This window comes from Accipiter gentilis, chromosome 8, assembly GCF_929443795.1.
Source record: "Accipiter gentilis chromosome 8, bAccGen1.1, whole genome shotgun sequence".
NCBI classification, from domain to species: Eukaryota; Metazoa; Chordata; class Aves; order Accipitriformes; family Accipitridae; genus Astur; species Astur gentilis.
In genome coordinates, this window is record NC_064887.1 from 23,333,591 (window position 1) to 23,357,350 (window position 23,760).

Consider the following 23,760-nt stretch of genomic DNA (forward strand, 5'->3'; position numbering starts at 1 on the left):
CACTGCAGAGCATTCTAGGTTGTGTGCACTATATTTCTGCAGGCTTGAGGGCACATGCTGTTGATGCTCTGAAAAATAGGTGCTAACTTTTGACAGATTCCCATCAAAATGTTTACAGTTTTTCTGCAGCAACAAGTTATATTAAGGTTCTCAAACCTCATATACGCATATAATGAGGATGCCTATATACTTAAAATAATTTTAAAGGTAACCAGCTAAATAGAAACAAGAAACTTCCTAAAATGCAAAACAAATCCAACAGCCTAAGCCCTGCCCCCAAATCCTCAACTGTAACTAGTTCTCTGTAAAGAGTAAAAGTGAGGGGCAAATCTAGCAAAATTTTAAATTTGAAAAAATCTTTCTTTCAAAGATTTATCTGAGAGTACATTTTAAGGGGAAAGATTCTCCAAAGTAGAAAGAAGATTCATAATGAAGTTTTCCAGTTATTTGTTCTTTCATTGTTGGATATGTGACAAATGGATCCTTTTCAGCTCACTCTTGTTAATAAACCATCACTAGAAGCAGTGCTTTTATTTAGGAATGTAGATGCTTGCTTTGGAGTCTTTTTAATATAAAATGAACTGCTCTGACTTGCTAAGCATTCTGGTTTAGGGTTGAGCTCAAACAAATTTTGATTTTTCTCTGTGAATTTATAAGGGAAGTTTGTGGGCTCATCAGTAATATTTTTCTGCATTCTGATAAAACAGAGGCTTTGTGCTTTTATTTCTGCTTAGTAAGAGCTCTTTAATATTATTGCAAATTTTGAGCACCAGGTTTTATACTGAGCATTTGGAATTAATCCAGGGAGAAGAATAAGAACTGTCAGTGAAAACATGACTTCTGAGGAAAGATTTGGAGAACTAGGTTTTGAGGAGGAGGAAAGCATGGTAACAATCACTGATAACCTGAGAGTTTATTATAACATTTATTGTAACATTATTTTTGACAATGTTATTTATAACATGAGTTTATCATGCTTGCCTGAGAATGAACTTTTCAGGCAATGAGGAAAGCCACCAAGACCCAGTGTATTTGCAGCCCTTTTGAGGGTTGAGAGATGCAAAGAACAAGTGAAGTAGCATATGAAGTGTCAGTACCAACCTGGGAAAAAAATTAGCCAAACTGCTACTACAAAGGATAAGAGCTGAGTGAAACCAGGAGGTGGGAGAAGAGAGATGCACTCTTCCATGTCCTTTGACCAGCTCCTGTTGCCCTGAAGGCCCCTGCTGCCCACCTCCTTAGCAGTAAAGTGTCTCCTCCAGGGCCAGGCTGAGTAGGAGTAGCCTGCAGACATGACACTGCATATTATTTCATTGTCTTTTCTTACCTGCGGGTTCTTTTGTTTTCCTTTCTAGACTATTTTAAAATGCTTTTAAACTAGTAGAAAGCCATTCATTATCACCTTGGTCTGAATTGTGAGACAGAAAAATGGACTAATATGAACTCCATCAGAGATTTATAAATCTAGTACAAAATTAACCATTTAAGCTATGTGGCAGAGCATTAAAAAAGCATGGAACAAATGGTGTCTGGAAGAAAACCCAATCTAATTCCCTTGTTTATGTGTTAGTCCTAGGCAAATTTCATTTTCTGTCTACAACTCACCTTCTCATTTAAAGAGGAATAATATTACTGTGGTAAACCACTTTGAGATCTAAGCAGTCACCTGTGGCTTGTGATAATTGCACACTATTCACTGCAGTCTAGATCTTGACCAGGTAGAAGGTAGCATACCTTCCCTGAAGTCAGTGAATTTATACTCCTGCATGCTACTTGAAGTTTCTGTCTATCAAAAATCAAAGGAAGCTGATAAGTGCTGATAAACATTGCATTCATTCAATGTAATCATACTCAGTTACTGAATTTTAAGATAATCAAAAGGATATGAACAAGGCATCTGTGTAAGAGATTAAGGTACTATATGGTTGAATAATATCAACATGATAGTAATTTTTATTTTTAAAAAATAGCACCTGTTTCTAGATTGTATCATCATTCACATTTCATTTTAAATATGCTTTATTATTTAATATTTCTTTAGCTTAAAAGAATCAGCTGAAGACAGTCCAAAACAAAATTAAATAGAAGTGTTGCAAACTTTTTGTATTATCAATGCATAATTCAGCTGTATCCAGATATATCATGCCATTCCTCCTGCCTTCTCATCATCACCTTCTCTGGTTAGAAAGAAAAAAATCTGAGGATGAAATGTACTAGTGCTCCCAAGTATTCCCCATTGCATGCTTGCTGAGTTGTCTAATAAGCTGACAGTCTAAAGGCAGGGTAAGATTAATTAAGACAATACTATGGACAGCTATCTTGAAGGGTAAAGTTAAACTTTAAAACTGAATAGCTACAGCTTAAAATAAAATTCAAGTCCTCATACTGAAAAGTTAAGCCATTCATAAATTTCACTCACATAGAAGATAAACATATTAGCATATTATTTTAAGGTGCTTTGGTTTATCCTGTTGAAGGAATCAGAATAATGACTTTAGAACAGCTTGAACTACCTCTTCTACTTAAGGAGCCTTGACTGCTATGTTTTGAAGCTGATTAGGTCTTTTCTTCAGAACATCATTTCCTGGTTCCAACGAAATTACTGGCATTCTCAAAATTCTCCTTCTACTGTATTTATTGTTGGTTTTCATCTTAGCAGCTCTTCTGTTAATTAAGTTGTACCTGTATTGCCAAATAAAATGGGCTAGGAACCAGCCACTGGCTTTAAGACCAAGTAGCATTGACATAACTACATCTAGCTGGCCTACAGCCAGCTGCTTTTACTGAATACCTCTCTTTGCTCTGATTAGAATATGCTGAAGCAGAGGTAAGGGCTATGCTAGGAGTTTAGCAGTGCCACTAATAAGAGGCCCAGGACCTGGACTTTTTTTAACTGGCCTTTTATTTAGCAGTGCCCATGTGGACTTAGTTACCCTTTACCTCCTGGATTAGCTCATATTTCTACCAGTAATCACTTGAAAACTTCTCAGCTGTGTCTGCTTTTCCTTTCCACCAAATACAAACCCCTTTATTTAAAAGAGCTCTGCCCAGAGCAGGACTATTTCTCAGAAAGGTGTATAATTTTGCTAGGATCAAAAAATAGTAGAAAGGATTTTTTCTGCAGTCAGTTTGGGACTCTGAAGGTTTTTTTCATTTTTCTTGTTTTATGTAGACTAACTTCTTGTCATGAAACAGGTTCATAAAATTCAGAAATGAGGAGGTAAGGATTTGCCCTATTGATGGGTAGTATTTACTCAGTAGTTTAGATTAATAGGATGTTTATCTGTCTGGTTTCCATTTCAAATTCTTATTATAAGAAGATTTTATATCTACAGACCTTAGAAGGGCCTTGGGGTTATTATGTTTTTCCAAAAACAGAAGCCTAATGGTATCATTCCCTCCATTAGTGCTGTCAAAATACACAAGCTGAAAATCTTCCTACCTGTCTCCCATGACAGCATCAGCTCAAGATGATAAGAATCCGACTGTAGAAATAAGCCCTACTGTCATCAGTATTTGAAGCAAGACTGTCATCAGTATTTGATTTTTTTTGGTCACTCTATACTGTCTCATTTCCCACATCAAAATACCAGGAATATTAAGTGTATACCAAGTATGTGGAAAATGCATAATGCCATGTTGCCTTTGCGTAACATGCCTTTACTTCAAACTGTGTAAAAATTCTGCTATGTTTTGATATGGCAGTGCAGTGCATCTGTTGAACAAAAGAGCCAGAGGCTTCTGTCTGTTTACTCCATGCTGTCTACATAAATAAGGAAATCCTTGCAATGTGGGAACATGCTGAGATATCTCTACCCTGAACATACTTCCACTATATAAGTCATGCGCAGCTTGGCTTGTGTTTCAGTTCAGCCATCTAGAGAATAACATCCTTTTATTTTTCAGTCTTCCACTTCAAGAAATGAAATGACGAAGAGATCAAACGCACATTATTCTTAGCTTCCTCATGTTCCCTCCCCTTAAATCCCCAAAGCCTTTTTTCTGGCTTTCAGAACAAGAAGGAAATAACTCTGTTTTAGTTAATGCCTTGTGTACCTAAAGTGGCCAAGAGTAATTCACCTGAAAATTTATAAACGTGCTATTTGCATTAGAAAAGAAACCTACAAAGGTATAAGGGGTATCTTGCTTGACTTCCTGCTGAGGTCAGCTTTTAGACCACAACTTTCTGGTTGCAAGTGAAAATAATACTCTCTTCTGTAAAATGTTTTACTTGTGCAGTAATGATGATTGCTTTTTACAGGTCCAACCTGAGGACAGGTTGGCATCTATAACTCAGGGAACAGAAATCAGTTTTGCAGATTGTTCTTACAATTAATAAATTATAACAATCCTTTATTGTTGTACCTTTCTTGCACTTTAGATGAAGTGTGCAGAAATCACCCGTGGCAAACTTAAGCCACTGTCATATGCTACATAGATCTGAAGCTGAAGGAAACCACCTTTTGCTAGGAGCTTTTAAAAAATAAAATAGGAAGTAAAATGGAAATAAAACGCTCTTCTGAGAAGAGCATCTCTGATCTAGAAATATAAATAAGAATGAGATGCCTGATATGCAGTCTGTGTCACGGATTTTCCACTAAACAGATGGTGAATAAGTTTTTCTTAGCAGGAGACACTTTCTTTGAGCTTCATAATAGAAATAAAATATTTCTTAATAAAACAAAATATTCTAACATAATAAAAAGAAGCATTATTTCTGTTTAGTAATGAAAAAGAATTATTATTTTTCAAAAAAATATTTCAAGAAACCTCTTAGTTGAATCTGTATGTATTCTGTTGCACAGTGTTACTAGAGTATGTCCTACCTTGCTTTATGGCTGCATGTCTGGTACCATATTTTGGTTATTCCTGTTTCTTCACTAACAAATTAAATTTGTATTCATTCTACATCTTTATCATTAGGTGTGTGAGTGTGTAGGGTGGAATTAATTTTTTCCTCGACTGGATCTTCTAGAGCCACGAGGCTCTCTACCACATAAACCACTGTATTTGCAAATGTGTTTGCTGAGAGGGAAGCATAGGAGGTGTGGGCTCACAATGTATTAGGAAATGACAAAGATGCTTTTAGAAATGGCTGTACAAGATCAAGATACTAATGGTCTCCAGCTGTTTTATATTGTTTCTCTGCTCAAAATTGCTGATCATACAGCTGAATTAGCAGAAAAAATTATGTGAGGACTCCCCATCTACTTCAATGAAAAGTGAGGCACCCTAATCCACCAACAAATATTATTTCTTTCCATCTCCATGTGTGAAGAAACTAGTAAGGGAATAGGAAATGTCACTTGTTGCTCTTCTAACAGGAGAATTAAAGATGACTGAAAGAAAAGCAGGTATTTTATTTTAAGAGAGCTTGTTTTGTTTCTTTTTATTCCCAGTTTTATGTGGTAACATTTCAGAGGGGTTGAATGCATAGCTACTTTTAAGCAACCGAGTTATGAATTTCCAGGCCACTGACATGTAATTGCAGTTTGCTTTTTGAACACCATATGATCAAGGATTAACATGGGTGGCTGGAAATATATTTTCATTCTCTGAAATATAATCAATGATCCTCAACATTTTCTTCAAATCAGAAAACCTGTATGAATTCCAAACACTCTGTGTCAAACTGCTGGTCAGCATTTGCATTCTCTGAATTTGATAAATAAACATAAATCAGTAAGAATGCGTAAAATCAATTAACTAAACAAACCATGCATAGCACTCCAAAGATGTATTTCTAAGTGCTGCAAATGCAGTCATCTGCATCTCCAGTTATGTTTACCAAGGTAAGGAAAGTTATTTATACGTTTAACATGCAAGGTATTTGCCAAAGAGTAAATTTAATTTTGTGTTGAAATTAATGAGAGAATTCTGGTTCATAATCACTCATGTATGTTTTGATTAGTGAGAAGTCCAACATTTCCTGGTACTAACATCTACAGTAATGTGTAGTACAAAGTTTAAAATGCAATTAGAGAAATTTAGTTATGGAAACAAGTATAACATTAATTGAATTTTCTGTATGTGTTATTTGGTTTCCATAAATAGAAACCTTAAAAATGTCTGTTCAAAGAGCATGTTAAATTTTTGCATACATTCAATAGCAATATCTATTCAAAACCTATACAAAAGTAGGGAAAGAAAAGTAAAACGTAGTGAGGCTTACGAAGCAGTAAATACTTCATTGTGGGTTTTTTGGTTTGCTGAAAAGAACAGGCATGAGATGTTGATTTCAAAGCATGATACACTCTTACTGTATCTAGTGGCATTCTTTGGACTTGATTCACTGTTGTCCTGCATCTTAAATGAAAATTTGTGGTGCAACTGCACGTAAATAGTACTTTACATCTGTTTAACACTAATGCAAAAGATCAAACAAACAACTGGTTAAACACAGATTGCAGATACTCTGTCAGTCTGGAGTTGAGGACATGAGAAGATGATCATCTTTTGACTTAGGCACTGGAGCTGCTGCTGACTGTGGCAGATGCTCCTGATGACCTGAGAGGGAAAAAGTGAGGTGTCCATCTCATCTGGCTTCAAATCCAGGTGACGTTCTTTCATTTGATCTTGTCTTTGTGAGCTGGTGATGTAACTGCTGTGAGAAAGCAGCAGTTGCCTGTGTCTGTCTGTCTTTTGTGTGTACCTGCGACAGAAATTACGGAGCAGCTGGGACAGGCCCTAGGCTAACCAGGCATCAAACTGCAGCCAGGCTTGCCCACCAATTTGTTGCACTACCACAGTGGTGACCGGCGGCCAAGAAGAAACGTGTGCTCCTGGGCTGCCTCACAGCTCCTCGTCATCTGCCGCAGGGGAAATGGGGAGAAGCTGCAGTCCTGTGCATCATCTGAGGAACCCAGCTGAGCAAGCCTGCCTAGCCTGCCCTCAGGAGGTCTGAGCCTCATGGCACCACAGAGAAACAAAGTAATTAAGTGTTTAGGCTAGTTAAACCTCCTTTTTAAAGATTCTTGTCTGTAGCTCATGATAGTGTTACAAAAGGAATGATTTCTCAAAATCGAGGCAGTGCAGTTTCACTGAAACCTCTATGCATACCAAATCTATAATTTAGCTTAAGTCTTTCAGAGATAAAGACTAGGACATAGGATGATTCAGAGAAAGACCTTTTAGCATTCCAAAAAGGAAGCTGCTGTCAACAAGATAAAGACATTAAATGGCTATCTTTGTAATTTTAACCTTTTTCTTCCCTTAAAAATTTCCTAACTCCTTCTAAGAAAGTAGTCCTTACAATAGGACTTCTAGAATATTTGATATTTTTCTCATTTGACTGTTTACTGTCTACCAGAGAACTCGACACATGTAGTTGCTATAAAGCATATCTTTATTTTTCGGGTGTTAAAAGTATGCAGGGGTGTAGTGGCATCTATTCCTTAGATGATTCAGTGTATTTGAGTAACAGTTCATTGTCAATGTCATTTTCAGCCAGTATTTTCAAACATTTTAGTACAATTCTTTCTTATTTCAAAAGTGGTCTAATTATGTTTACAGCAAAAGTTTGTGCAGGTGGAGATGTCAAGAATTATTTAAATATACTTCTTAAATCTTCTTTCAGAATCAAATCTCTAACAGTCTAATAGTCTTCTTATGTTGGTGAAGCAGTTTACAGATGATGTGAACCCTCTCTGAATAACTGTAAAACAGTCAGAATGACCATTTAATTAGGAAGAGGACCCAGCATATTTCCAAACTAATAGCAGTATAAATATACAAACTTCTAGGAGCAGTACAGAAATCTATGTGTCAATGTAATCTTAATTTCCCTAGACATCAGGGTTTAAAATAACTTAGAGCCTACAGTAAAAATCAATTTTGAGAATTACCTTAGAATCATTCTTGCATGCATTCAACCAATATTGCTTTGATTGAAACTTTTATTTTTATAGGCACACTGAAAAATTCTTTATGTTTCTATAAATGCTGTTTTACATGTAATGAAGCTAGGCCATACAAGTATAAAATAGAGAAGCCTTAATATGTACAGTACAAGTAACTTAACAAAAAATGTTTCAACACAGGACCATAAGAATAAAGACTTGACTTTTTTTTTTTTAAAGTTGCAAGCCTAACTTATAGGATTAGTTATACTTAATAGATTTTTAAGATTAGAAAGGTACATCATCATCTACTCACACTCCCCAGTACTGATCTGGATAAAATTTCTTGTTTATATATATATGGCAGTCCTCAAGTGTGCACTTGGGGTTTGGGAGTATTTTTTTGTGTGGCTTTTTTTGTGTGTGGTGGTGGTTGGGTTTTTTTTTTGTGTGTGTGTTATAATTAGATAATGTATTATGCCCATAATAGAGTAATATTGCAGAATAGAGTATGTAGAGGTATAAGAAAATACTCATTCACTGATTTTTGTTAGGTTTGGGTTTTTTAAAAATAATAAATCTGCAGTAAACTACAGCCTAGCATTGGCATTATGACCTCTCTGCTGTTTGACTTGAATTTGGAAATCCAAATAAAGGAGCATTTAATCAGTGTAGTAGTCTATACATAAATACAGTAACTATTATTGTTGTTGTTAGCCTTCATTATAGCTCTTGTGACAGTGTAGACAAGCCATGGGAAACAAAAAGGGATATCACTGTCTTCTTGGCAATTGAGTATCTTGTGCATTAGAAATAAAGGACCTTTCAATAACTGGTAAGGAATCTGCTTGGGAAAGTCTACAAGAAAAATACATCTTTTTTTTTCATGGGGAAAGGATTGTTAAGTGTTTACATCTACTTTTCCATCGCTTGTGCTTTGTTCATATACCTCTCAGAAGGAAGTTAGCAAAGTGTGCCATGCTTACTTTATGAAGGAATGTTTAAAAAACAGATTTCTAATATAGGTAGGACATTTTGCTGGGCTTTGAGGGGAGTTGGTTTAAGAGCGGAGTTGTGGCTTGTCTGGCAGGGAGTGTTTCACATAATGACATTTCTCTTTAAAGTATTATGGTTTTTTTCACGTGAGTCACTATGCACTTTTCCTTTATGGGAAAGGCATTTCTAACATGATAAAAAGGATGTCTTGACTTGGAACTTTCCACACAAAGATTTTGGGGGGGGAGGGGGGTGCACAGTGAAAAATAAAATACGCTTTAAAAGAAAAATAAAACAGTCAACTAGGCAACACAGTACAAGTGAAACAGCAAAGAAATTATATATAGGAAAGAATCATGCCTTTTTTTTTCTTCTTGTTTTTTGGTGAGTGCCTTTTTAAAGGATCAACTCATATGTTCTTATGGGCTGGTTTACCATTGCTTTGGATACTTTTAATCATATATATGGATGAAAAGCCTGCATAAACCAAAACTTTTCTGGTTTGGTTTATGTGGACTCTCCAATACTTATGCTTGTTGGAGGTTATTTTAAACATTTTCTTGAACTGTTTATTTTTTCTGTATCAGACACCACTTCTCAATTTCAAATAAATAACTGTGTGACAGAATGCAGTATAAAGCTTGTCCAATTTGATCTGGCATTGCAGTTCTCTCATCTGTCGCTACATATCTAAAGCACAGTATGCTATTAGCATTAATCAGCCATAGTGTTAGATCATTCATTAATAAATAGCTGCATATCTGTAAATAATGACTTCAGTTGGAAAGAGCTGAATTGGTGAGGGTTTTCTTCATGTATTTAATTAAAAAAAATCTTATTAAGTGTTCATAAAAGGGAACTTTCTTAAGCAAGCTTGTTTACTTGATTACCATATATAAGTGTGGGTTAGGTGGCTATTTCAAAAGCACTGTAAATGCCAAGTGTATTACCCTTAAACTATGGAGCAATTCCTCATAATTCTGGAATCTAATTAATGTCTTGATCTTGAAGAGATCCCAGTCAGACAGGCTACTTGTGTTTCTCAAATCTGAGCAAGCTATTTAATGTGTTTTTCCACTAAATATGAGTTCATTTTGCTGATTCACAGAGAGATGAGCAAGCCTATGGATCTGAAATCTTTAGGCTCCCTATGTAACAGTCTGAACCACTCCTTGTGCTTGCTGTTATTATGCATGGGGCATGAGAGTAGTAAAGTGTTTTGTATCCTCTTTCTGCATAACTCTGTAGACATGACCAAAAAGGTTTGTAACAATTTCAATCTTTTCCTTCTCACATTAAATTAGGAGAAAGTCAATGTTGAAGCTCTTATGTATTAAAATTGCTCTTTTGTAATCAATCATCCAATTCAGGAAAAAACTTTAACTGTGAAGAAGCTATCAGAGGTGTGATGTAGGTGTGCTAAGAAGGTAACCATCAGTGTGACTAAGCACTGTTCACCCCCCAGTTCTTTCAGCTTGTTGTATGTGACAGGTCTGTATTATTTCTGGAATTCTTGCAGGAATCTTATGTGAATGCATCTTATACAAATGCATCAGTGTCCTCATATTAAAGAAAGAATACAATCTGTTGGTTGCATCTTGCCCTCTGCTTAAGAAATCTGAAACAATCATTCCCTAATTACTCAGGAGTCCCACTAATGCCAGCCAGAATTATTATTCTGTCTCACATATTTATCGCATGATTACAGTACACAGCAAATTATCATAATTTGCTAACAGTAACAATGTAGTCAAGCCAGATACCCTTTACAAATGTGCTGCATTTTACAGACAGTGAATATCCTTGTATCACTTTCTCTCCATTAATATTCTGTATATAAAAAAAAATAAATCACCTATGCTAGTGTTTCAAATTGTAATTATTAGGAAATAATTGGCCTGAATAATGCCTGAATTTATTAGCTGTAAATGGTAAAAGATACAGGATGCATAGTTACAGTTTTCCAGAAATATGTTTAACTTAAGTTTTATATAGAAATTATGTTGCTTGTTTTGTTTTGATTCTAGCATCAAAAATTCATTTATTATTGAGCTTTGTTTGACATTCCTTCAGGTTCAAACTTCTTGGGATTCTGAGTATAATCACAGCAGATATGTGTACATCTCTTATTGCCTGGCTGAGCACAAAAGACTTAGAAGCAACCCTAGAGGAAAAAATCCACTCCCTTGATGCATTGTTTAAAATCATTAGTGCTTTCTGGTTGCAGCATGGAAGTGGGTTATGCTAGCAGAGCAATGTAATTAACCTTCTTTATAAATTAAATGTGCAAATGTGTTATGTAGTGCACAGAACTTGGATAGAATTATTTCTACTTCAGTGTAGGTTTAGTAGGGGAAAAATAATTTTCTAACAGCTGCTCTGTGGCTTGGAAATTTGAAACAGCTTTTACTCTCCTTAAACCACCTATCAAGTACCTGGGGCTAAGAATAGCTATATACGAAATGTAGTCATATATTATTATATACAGAATCAATATTTCAAAAGACTATCTAAACTCTTTGAGAAAAAAAGGATTTGCCATTTTTTTTCTGTAAACCACAAAACAAGCATAGCTGGAAATACTTATTTTTCTCATCGCTTAGAGTTTAGCAGACAGGCTTCCTTGTAATGCAAAGATGGTAAAAGAATAAATAGATTATTAACACAGCCATCATTAATTGGGAAGGCTCTTTAGCAATTGTGGAAGGGGAAAAAATCTTGCATAATCCATAAAGGTAAATATACCATAAAAAATAAAATAAAATTAATAGCTTACATGAAAGGTGAGAGTTTGCTAACTGTTTGTGCATAAATTTGTGAAAAGCTTACCCTTTTCTTCCTTTCCTTAAGGACAAGGGTAAGCACAGTCCATATATTTTGGAGAGAAGAGTTATTTCCTGTATTAAAGAAATGTGGTTGTTTCTTTTTCTTACTATTTAAAGCACAGAAAAATGATGAAAAGGCAATAGATTGAAATTCAAGGACCTTTACTAAAGAAATAACACACAGTGCCAGCTATAGATGTCATTAAACTGCTTGTGTACCAGGAAGCTGCTGCATGTCCTGAAGACATGCTAAAACTCTAAAAGCAGTGAACTTGGGAAGGATCCTACAGTTTCTGTAGGTGGTTTTATCTGAAGGGATACATAAGACCCAAAAGATGGGGAGAAGTTTCTGGGAAACAGAAGCTCATTTATAACGTGCCAAAAATTACTCCAAAATAACTGGATATGCTTGCTTTTACTTACATTGTCCTGAGGTGGGGGCTGGCCAGGCTCCCGTATGGGTTCAGTTGTAGTTCAGCCCGCATATAAGTTGCCCAAAAACTTTCTTGTTTGCAAAGACAAAAAGAAATAAATTGAGGAGTTTGTGACAACAGCAAAAGTACAGCTGGAAGTGTGGTAACATAAATAGTTGTATGAGAGACTCAATCAGCAACTGCTAACCAAGTAGGAAATCAATGTAGCTGTTGGTGTGAAAATTCCTATGTCAGCATTTTGACTGACTTCTATAGAAATCAATGATGTGTCATGAAAAATTATTAATTATTGCTTCTCTCTTAATGGGAAATAAGCACCATTTTCTTGAAAAATCCCTCCACCAGGCTTGTCTAATTTAGTATGTTAAATGAAAATTGTTGTGGGCTTTTATAAAAGAAACAGGTGCCCACTTAAAAGGAAGTCATATAAAAACTTCCATCATTGAATGTAGAGGTAGAAATTTCCCCTAAAAGGGTCATGCAGTAATTTTTTACTTTGTAGGGCCTGCTAAAAACAGGGGAAGGTTTTCAGGAGAGAAAGTACTAAGTGTTGGATACCCTATTATTTTAAGATGAGTTTGTATTTTTCTTCCCCTCATACTAAACATTTCAATATTTCCTTATTTTTTCTTTTTTACTTTTCTTTCTTTTCCTTCCTGTAGATTTGTTCTGTGGTGTATGTAATGCTTTTTTAGAAGTCAGGGATTTTTCTTACCTGTAGTCGTATACATTTCACAAACTAATTACCCATATTGTGGAACATGGAATTTACCATTTCTTGTGTTTATGACTAACGTCAAAAAACATGTACAGCTTGCCAAAACAGAGAATGAATCAAAAGTTATGTTATGAATTAGAAAGTTGATTGATACTGACAGCAAGTTTAGGAATAAATACCCAGATTTGTTGTTTTTATACAACAGTCTTAGCTCTTTGTTAAAGATTGAATTAACTGAAAACCAATTCCAAAGAAGTCCAATTAGCTTGCTGCATTTTTAAAATAAATCCTAATGCTACACTGATCTGTATTGCTATATTATTTATTATGGATTTTGTCTTAGTAGTTTCTGAAATGAAGAGATAGGAGAAAGTAGAAAACCCCAGCCCCCTTGTGCTTATGAATCAGCAAATCAATATTTTGGAATGAACCATTTTGTAAGAATGCAACATAAAATACTACTCTCAAAATTTAAAAGTTGTCCTATTTTATGTTACAAACACCTAATTCATGACTGATGGGGAGGCACAACTTTTATCTATATGTCCTCTATGTAGTCATTCATGGTTGGGCATGGGATTGGTATTTACATTACTGAATCTTAATCCTGCATACATAAGACAAATAAGATGTAATGAAGTGTTTTCAATGGAAAAGATTTTTCTCCACATCTGCTTAGGTAAACTCTTTTCCCTAGATCTTCAGTTTCTAGGTTTAATACTTTAGTAAGGATGTGTTAACTGTGGATTCAAATATATGAATCTTCATCTTGACTAGTTTTTATAGGAAGCCTGGACAACACAGATGGTATCTGATTGTCCATTCAGGAGAATTAAAAGGGGTCAAGTATGATGGTATGCATTGGCTACAGAAACTTGGCTTACTTAAAAATTGCCTTACTATCCCAATAATGATTTTTTCATTACATGGTGAACAGCATTGCAAAATAAAGAATGATATTTTGGTCACTGTTTGTGGTTTTAAGCAGGATGTTATCACTGTTCAATGTTACAGGCAAAAGATAGATCAAGAAAAATCAAGAATCTGCATGCTTATTGCTTTTATCCTTGCAGGGAAGCAAGTCATACCTAATAAAGTATATTTCGCTTCTTAGAAGGGCTATTTAGCATAGGCAAAACACCTGTGTCTAGTTGCATCTGCCATTTCTGACACTATACCTGTATTCATCTATGTACATTTATACCACTTTGATACTGTTGAGCTAGCTACAGTATCTTGAATGACAGACACTTCATCATGCCATCAGGATAAGAAATACACCCAAACTAACCATGATTAATATGTGTCAATATTTGAATGCTAAATGTCATAGGAATTGCAAATTATTACCCCCTGAGGCATTCACCTACTGTCTCAGTGCAATTTCAGGGAGCTCTGAGCTTCTGTTTATGCTGTCTTTTGGATCAGCTAGTCTATATAAATTCAAAAGGTCTGTATCAACTGTGATCTGATGACACCCTTTGTAAATAGGATCACTAACCCCAATATGCTGCCCAAATAACAAGTTCTAATAACAGCCAGTCAAGCCAAATTCCCCCTATATTCCAAAATCAGGTATAACATTCTTCATTTTCTTCCTCTTTTGCTGTTTTCCTCTCGAACTTCAGGAAAATGAAAGCATTCAGGAGTCTAAGAAATCAAACTATATTCCAAGCATAGCTTTTCCTATTTTTCCCTGTTCTTCCAAGAGGTGTTACAAAAGCTAACTTGAAGCTCACTGTGGACTGATTCGCTATATGCCTAGACTGAGATTTCAGAGTCATTAAGTTACTTAGCCCTCTCATCCATCACAATTAGAGTTAGACACACAAATATCTTCATGTGTAGACAATTGATGGAAGATATAGTTCCTATTCTCTCATGGAAGATTATAGTTAATAATTAGGATTAAGGCATTGGCATGCATGTTAGAAGTCACTGCAGCAAAAGAACTCCTTTATCATCTGAATCTGCAGCAGTTGTATAGACAACTCAGCTGTGTTTGTTTCCTTTTCTTAGAATGAGGCCTGTAGGACACATCAGCTAATAACAAACGTCACTCTCACAACAGAGCAGCAGAGATCCATTCCAGTTCTGACTGTAAAGGAGGGAAAGCAGGTGAAAACGACATCTCAGTCAGGCTAAACGGAAAATTAGCAGGTCCAGTTCTGAGTTTTGAGCATATCTGGATGTTATGATACCCATTCTGTGCTTATGCATTAGTATATGTGTTAATATAAGGGTGTCTCTCTCCTTCCCACAATCTCAGATGCATAACTTCCTTTCTGTGTTCCTCTCTGTATGGCTTTGCATCATAGATTTGAATAAAATCACAGTTTAAGGGCCAAGATCCAGATCAGTTTCTGCTCACTTGGAAAGCAGGTAGTCTGAGACCATTTAGAAGTCTGTCACAGGAAAAATAGCCTTCTTTGAAAAGCAACAACTGAGACTTAGCTTCCTGAGCTTCTCTGCAGGCAGAAAATCTGTGAGGGAGTTGACAAGAAAAAAGAATGGGGCAGTTTAGGTGTTGCAGGGCTTCCATCACTCCACAGACTCTTTAGAACAGCCCAGAGACTGGAGGCAAAGACAAGAGAAAGCTGATAAAAATGACCAGTGGTATAAGTAGATTAAGAGACACCTAGTAAAGAACAGACATCAACATGCTGTGAGAATGAACTTGACTCCTAGTTGCAAAATGTAAGAAATGATCCTGTGCATGTGTGACATGGAGCAGGCCATGTGGTGATTAAAATGGCAATCAGAGCTAGTAAGCAGGAGTGAAGAGCTCTTAGGAAAGGAAATCAATTTACAGTAAGTTTGTAAAATTTTCAGTGTTCTTAATGTTTGCTAAAAATATGTTTTAATTATAACGTGTTTTATTGTCAATATCTTGTAGGATTTCTCTGGAGTACTCTACTCCTCCCTGACTTAAATATATATATATATATATACACATATATAATTTTCAGTGTTTGGTGTCAGTGTTATATTATAACAGCCATTTTGAAAGGTATCATTGCCATATATAGAGTCTGAACCAATAAGCTGTACACAGATTTTTAAAAAAACAACAATAACAAAACACAAACACAAACCTTCCTTGTGTTGGCAGGAATTTCTTAGCCTTTCCAGCCAGGTCTTTAGTACATCTAGCCAGGTGTTTCTGCATGTACTGTGGCTCATACTCTAATTCATTCCTGTGTGAAGTACTTTCAGTAATTTAGTGCTTTGTGACTTACTTTTTCTTATTTTTTTTCAGGATGACACATTCTTATTTTGTTTTGCCTGGGTTCTGTCTTTGATAGTGATGTGATTCTAAATTAGTCTCTGACCTGATTTAGAAGCATCTCTTTCTGAGTTCTTTGGTTTTTATTTAATACATGCTGTATCAAATACTGAACTATAATAAGGATAGTATAATGGTGGTTGTGGTTTAGTGGTTTAGGCCCAGCCAGCAACTAAGTACCATGTGGCCGCTCGCTCACTCCTCCACCACACTGGTGGATGGGGAGGACAATCAGAAGAAAAAGGTAAAAACTTGAGTGGGATAAGGACAGTTTAGTAGGGTAACAGAAGGAGAGAAAAAATAATAATTACAGCAATACTAATAAAATAATATGTAAAGGGAGTGATGCACAATGAAATCATTCACCATCTGGAACCTGATGCTCAGCCTGTTCCCGAGCTGCTATCCCTCCTGCCCCCCCCCCCCCCCCCGCCCAGCCAGCTCCCCCACTTTATATACTGAGCATGACATCATATGGCATTGAGTATCCCCTTGGCTAGTTTGGGCCAGCTATCCTGATTGTGTCCCCTCCCAGCTTCTTGTGAAAATTAACTCTATCCTGGCTGAACCCAGGACCATTGTATGTTACTGGCTTTTTTAAAACCTCATGCAACTACATCTTATATCTGTATTTTTTCTGTAAAAGGAAGCTGAATTCCAGTAGAATATGTTATATCAAAGTTCATTAGCATTTTTGCTCTTACAACATTCCTTTTTATTATCCATTTTAATCACTAGCCTTCATGTTCTTGGTTTGATTACCGCAAAAAGCAAACCCACCTTTTAAATTCTGTCATCTCTGTAATGAAAACTGTCATTCTTGAATAAATATTCATAAAATGTTTGTTGCATAAGATGTACTGACTATAAACCAAATGTAATGGCAGTCTGAAGTGTCAAAGAATGAACTACGTAAAGTGGTTGTATTATGAGAAGAAATCCAGGCCATTCAGTGATTCGGCTATAAAGAGCTCCAACAGTAAACAAGCAGTACCATGTTTCTTGTCTTTGTAAAATTGTGCAATTCGTTAGATTAAAAACTGATGTTATCTATGAAACTCTTAAACATTTACTAAAACACTGCCTTTATGGATACTGCACATCTGTGTTAAAAAATAACACCCCAAACACTGGTGTCATTGTGACAGAATAGGTAATTGGGAAACAAAAATACCAAGCAGTACTCTGTTTTTAACTATGAGCTTATTCACAGTTACCAAGTTTAGCAATCTATACAAGATTTAAATCCTAGTGATACCCTAAACACTTTTGTTATACTTTGTCGTGTTCTCCTAGAAGAAGTTATATTACCCTCATACAACACCCCCCAAATTTCAGTGAAAACCATCTATAACAAAAGATCTTCAAGCATAATAGAGGCAAAATGAAATTTAATATAATTGCATAGTACAAACACTACTCATGAAAAAGTCATGACTTTTCTTAATTTGGGCACCCTGAGATGTTAAAATAATCTGTATTTTATATATATAACTTCTTAAAATATTGCAATGGGCATGTAGGAGGAAAACATCTTGGTATCATTATCTGTTCTTGAAAGAAAAAAATATTCTCTTAGGTGCATGATTCATATCAATGAGTACCTTGAAATCAGAGGGATGTGGGCATATTAGGATAACAATGAAAATCCTGATTTTCTTTGGTGCTTTGAAGAACTGGCAAGCAATATGGTAATGGGGAATACAAAGTCTTTACTTAATGCTTGTTTGCAGCTATAACTCTTTTGTGAGATATAATGAGGTAGAATAAAAAGGAAAACAACTTCTGATACTTTAATAACCTGTCCTGTAGGATAGCTGGAATTTCAGAACTTTAGGTCTGCATGTTATGCAAGATGTGAAATTTATGAAGAATCTGCCTTTCCTATTTTTTTATTCCTGTATTTTTTCTTCTTACATTATCTTCCTGTGTCTTTCCAAACAGGCAGAGTCCATATGAAATATTGGAAATTATCCTCCCTCCCTTAAATAGAATATTATATAGTATGCTGTTGTGGTAGTCATAAACTCCTTTGCTTAGATTGTCATCTACAGAGGCTTGTGTAGCTTTTGAAGTTCTCTTAGATGTGGAAATGCTTCACATATCCTGCATACTTAAGGTAAAAGCATTGGATTTCCACTCCTATCTCAGCATTTATTACAGTTTCATACTTGCAAAGAAAATATCTCTACAACCTACCAGGCAAGCTCTAGCTGTAAGTATGTCAGTCAAAATGAAGAAAATAAAAACTGTAATAGAAAAGTTTTGTTTACCTATATTGCCATTCCTTTGATATTCTTCAAGATCTTTAATATGTGGCCAATTTAGCATCAACAGAAGTGGCTCTTGCGTGCATTCTGCATTTTCTCCATGAATGTGACATGGATGTCATTTGACATGTGAACTCAAAGTAGTGAAATGATTCTACATTCTTATATTTCTATAAGAAGTAAAAGCAGTCTAATGAAAAATTAAAAGGCAGAGAAGTCATTACAAACAGGTTATTTGGGGTTGTCCTTTGAAACAAGAATTGGGAAAGCAGATTGGCACAGCACACAAATACAATAGTCCCAATGTAATATTTGGGTAGAGTTTTCATTGTTTATAAAAAGAAGCCTTGTTTCATAGCAGGAGTAAAGACACAGTCTTGCTGATGGTAGACAGTTTGCTTCCATAAAGCCCATCAGTACAAACAGCCACAAGGGCTAGTGCTGTAGAGAGCCAAATGGAAAAAGTAAAAAAAAAAAAAGGAAGTGAACAGGCAAGAAAATGTGTGATTGCTTACCTGGGATTGCCAGGCAAGATTAACCTGGACACATCATTTTACAGCACAACCCCCAACAAGCAATCTCTACAGTTTCCCCCTCAGTTCAACAGAGCTCTTGGAGCACAGAGTTGCAGGGAAGATCCAATGTTATAATTTCCAACGTCTGATATAGTAAACATAGTTCAATAAACCTTAAGGATTCATTCTGGTTTTGATGTACAGCACACATCCAGGTGTGCTGGTTTTGGCTGGGATAGAGTTAATTTTCTTCATAGTAGCTGCTATGGTGCTGTGTTTTGGATTTGTGCTGAAAATAGTGTTGATAACACAGGATGTTTGCTGAGCAGCGCTTACACGGAGCCAAGGCCTTTTCTGCTTCTCGCCCCACTCCACCAGCGAGGAGGCTGGGGGGGCACAAGCAGCTGGGAGGGGACACAGCTGGGACAGCTGACCTCAACTGTCCAAAGGGATATTCCAGACGATCTAACATCATGCTCAGCATATAAATCTGGGGGAAGAAGAAGGAAGGGTGGAGATATTCGGAATGATGACGTTTGTCTTCCCAAGTAACAGTTAAACATGATGGAACCCTTCTTTCCTGGAGATGGCTGAGCACCTGCCTGCTGATGGGAAGTGGTGAATGAATTCCTTGTTTAGCTTTGCTTGCATGCATGGCTTTTGCTTTACCTAGTAAACTGTCTTTATCTCAACTCAGGAGTTTCCTCACTTTTACTCTTGTGATTCTCTCCCCCATCCCACTGGAGGAGAAGTGAGTGAGTGGCTGTGTGGTGCTTAGTTGTTGGCTGGGGTTACACCACAACACCAGGGAATTCAGAGTGCCCTAGTGAGTTCTTAGAATGTTGAAGCAAGTTTTACAGGAGAAAAGTTCTAAAAAATGTGAAACAAAAAATAATCAAAACTTTAATTTCAACTGACTTTTGTGTTGTATATATTATCTCATTTTGCATCTGCATAGCAAGGTTATAATTATACTGCAATACATTAGTGAATCAGATCACATTAAAGATGCAAATTGAAAGGTACAAAGAAAGATCCCATGTAGATTCTATCTACAAGGGAAGAACAGTGCAAGTAGGACCAGCATAACTACTAGAGCTTTCCAATCACTTGTAAAGTTTTACATCTGACAAATATTGATGTAACAAAATAAAGAAAGGAAAAACTAAAGAGAGAATTGTAGTCAGATGTATAAAAAATTACAAAAGTTGAGAGAGAAGCCTCTTTTGGGTACTTGGATGTACAGAGTTGACAGAATTCCTTGCTTGATTTCTTTCTGCACTACTATATCTGCTGTTTGAGCTTCTGCGTATCCTTGGGCTTCCAGAGTTTCAGTTTATTCAATAAAATAAATAATATGGTGCTTTTCTAACTAGGAAAATTACAAGGATGTATGTGTATTTTTACAGCAGTGAAGAGAGAGATATTAAAGGGACAAAGCAGTAGAAGTTTCAGGAGCTTTATAAGAAAAATTGTCACAGCTAGTTGAAGTCCTGATGTTATCTTGCCTTTTCAAATTCAAGCAGAGATGGCAACTCCAAGAAAATTTGAGAACAAGCTCCTTCTGACACATGGATTACATTGTTTTCATGTAGTAAATATGAACTTACTAAGCAAGATAATTTTAAAATTATTACAAGATTATGTTGCAGATATAATCTTTAATAAAATTAAAAGAGATTAGATGTTTTGCTAAGAATCTGAAAATGCTCTAGGGACAATTTCTGTCTTTATACTGCACACAAAAAAATAGTTGGCAGAATGTAATAGAGTTATCTTTCATTTTGTAAACAGTATTTTAGATCTTGTGTCATTTAAGAAAAAGTACATTGTAAAGTAATGCTGTAAATATTGCATGGCGTTCTGATCCAGTGTGACAATGTAGATGCTATGAAAAGGAACAAGAAACATTGCCTTTTTAAGCTCTATTCATCAGCCTGCTTTTGAAATTTTTAATCTTTAAAGCAATATAAAGCCATTTTCTCATCTTTTAAACAACTTTCTAGCTTTGAATAGTTGTTTTTGGTTTTTTCCAGATTTACACTTCTACTAATTTACTATTGTTTTAGGTTGTCCACTGATTCTGCAGCTGCTTCTGCAATAATAGAAAAGAGCTTTCTTTTCTTAAAAAATAAAATAATAATAACACAAAAATCCTTCATCTGGGTCTGAGATTGTCGCTTTAGTTGGGATTTCATTCCTTTTGCTCTCATGAAGATGCATTGAGATGGATTAATGAAAGTAATTTCATTCATAATAAGAAGAGAAAGATTCTGGTTAATACATCTAACTTTTTCAAATATCAGGTTTAAAATATCTATCAGATTTAACCTCTCTCTGAGGTTAAAAATCCCTATCAGTCTTTTTGTCTTTGTAAATAATTCTCCAATACAGTCAAGTTTATTTGTAACAAATCAGAGACATTAAATATATATAAATAGTGTCATTCCACGGTCACTTTATAAATACTGACATTCTCTGGTTATCTATTAAGAATATACTTGTAATGTGCAGCTCATACTTTTGTCTCTTATGCAGATACTTATATGTATGGGTATGGTCTCATTTACAATACAAATATCTTTTTTAATACTTTGCTGTGGTATGCATAGTTATATGAGGTGATATAGACATTTGTGCATTAAATTTTGCTTCTGTTCTTCACCACATAAATACCTGAATGTTTGTGTGCATGTACATGCACATTACATGTATCTTTTCTTTTCTTACAGAGAATTAGATAACGTGTTGTTTTGAAGTTGTGCTTGTGATTTATAGTCATTCAAGAAATAGTAGTTCGCTAGTCTGCATTGAACCATTAACGTTATATCATTACATCAACGACAGTTGTTCTATTTTTAACAGCAGATATTCAAATAGACTTGAACATTTCTCATTTTCATTTCTGTTTTTCCCTGAGTTAATTAAATATTTTGCATGCAATCTTCTAATTTAACAAAAAAATCTAGCTATAGAATAATTTCATACATATATCTTTTTAGAGTTTACCAAGACTTCCACATTAAATTGAAGGTAATGTATAAATCACTTTCACAAGAATGTGTGTACAGCATTTTGTTCTTACACGTAAAAATATTTTATGTGCCCTCTACTAGCTGTTTTGGTTTTTTTATGCTTCTTAACACCAATTTGTGTTGCAGATTGACAGAAAACCTCTAATCAATTTTGTGTGTAAGCACCCATTCTTTTTATTGTGTTATGTATATTATACCACTGAATTTAAATAATAGTCAAGAATAGCATCAGGTGATAACTATGTCTGCTCATCCTTAGTTATTACTTTACTTTCAGAGACAAAGGAGAAATAAATGCTTAGGTTTCTGGTATTGGCTTGTTTAATTGGAAAATTACCTTAGAGTTCATGTTTTTTCTCTATATAAATAGCTTTAAAATGTCTTCATAAAATGCAAAATGATCCTGAACCTCTTGTTTCTATGACAACCTGACTATGGTATCCTCTGAAACTGCCAGTGATTTCATTAAATATTTTGTTTTAAGAAAGGAGGATGACACTGATTTTTACCAGATGAGCTCTCCGACTGTTGTTTTAGTCTTTGGTTTTAAATATGCTGCTTTGTGTAGTATCTTCGCTATTTCACTATCAAATATCAAGGAATAGAAAATACAAAATTAGTAAGGCTCAGCTCATGATACTTCATACATAGAAAAAAGTAGTATTTTCAATTGTTTTTAACTAACATAAAATCAGTTGCCCAGACACTAATAGTTATGCATTTCTTCACACTAGCAAAATACTTGTCTAAAAGATACAGCTACTTTTAATTAATTTTCATTTTGTGAAGAATATGTACTGATTCTTCAAGGACAGCAATTACCTGTGGAAAAATTTGGTAATAATAGGGTTTTTACTTGTTTTAGTATGGCTTTAGTCTGAAACATTTTTGTTTTCTGTTTTTTTTAATTCTGCTTTTATGAACACTCTACCTCAGTTGAGGAGGTTAATGTGACTAGGCAACAGTCAATCTGCAGTCTGTATGAAGAGGCAGTGGAAGGAAAGAGATATTGGGAAACCACATAGCTGCCAGGCCTTTAGTGATAGCATTGTTTTTATCAGAAGCATAATTTGAAGACTCAGGACAGGTGAATAACAGCACAGCACTGTTGTCGTGGTTTAACCCCAGCTGGTAGCTAAGCCCTACACAGCCACTCACTTCCCCCATGGTGGGATAGGGGAGAGAATTGGAAGAGTAAACGTGAGGAAACTCATGGGTTGAAATAAAGATAGTTTAACAGGTAAAGCAAAAACCATATGCACAAGCAAAGCAAAACAAGGAATTCATTCACTACTTCCCATCAGCAGGCAGGTGTTTAGCCATCTCCAGGAAAGCAGGGCTCCATCACACGTAATGGTTACTTGGGAAGACAAATGCCATAACTCTGAATGCCCCACCCTTCCTTCTTCTTCCCCCAGCTTTCTATGCTGAGCGTGACATCATATGATCTGGAATATGCCTTTGGCCAGCTGGGGTCAGCTGTCCCAGCTGCGTCCCCTCCCAGCTTCTTGTGCCCCCCCAGCCTCCTCGCTGATGGGGTGGGGTGAGAAGCAGAAAAGGCCTTGGCTCTGTGTAAGCGCTGCTCAGCAATAACTGAAACATCCCTGTGTTATCAACACTGTTTTCAGCACAAATCCAAAACATAGCCCCATACCAGCTACTATGAAGAAAATTAACTCTATCCCAGCCAAAACCAGCTCAACCATGTCAGCTAAACATTTGTTCTTTACATTAAATGTTGCAAAATGGAATAAAGAGTGAACTTGATGGATAGTTCCATTAAAATTTACTGTCACTTCCACTCATTTTGAATTGGGCTTCAATAGTAAATCATCTCCATTAC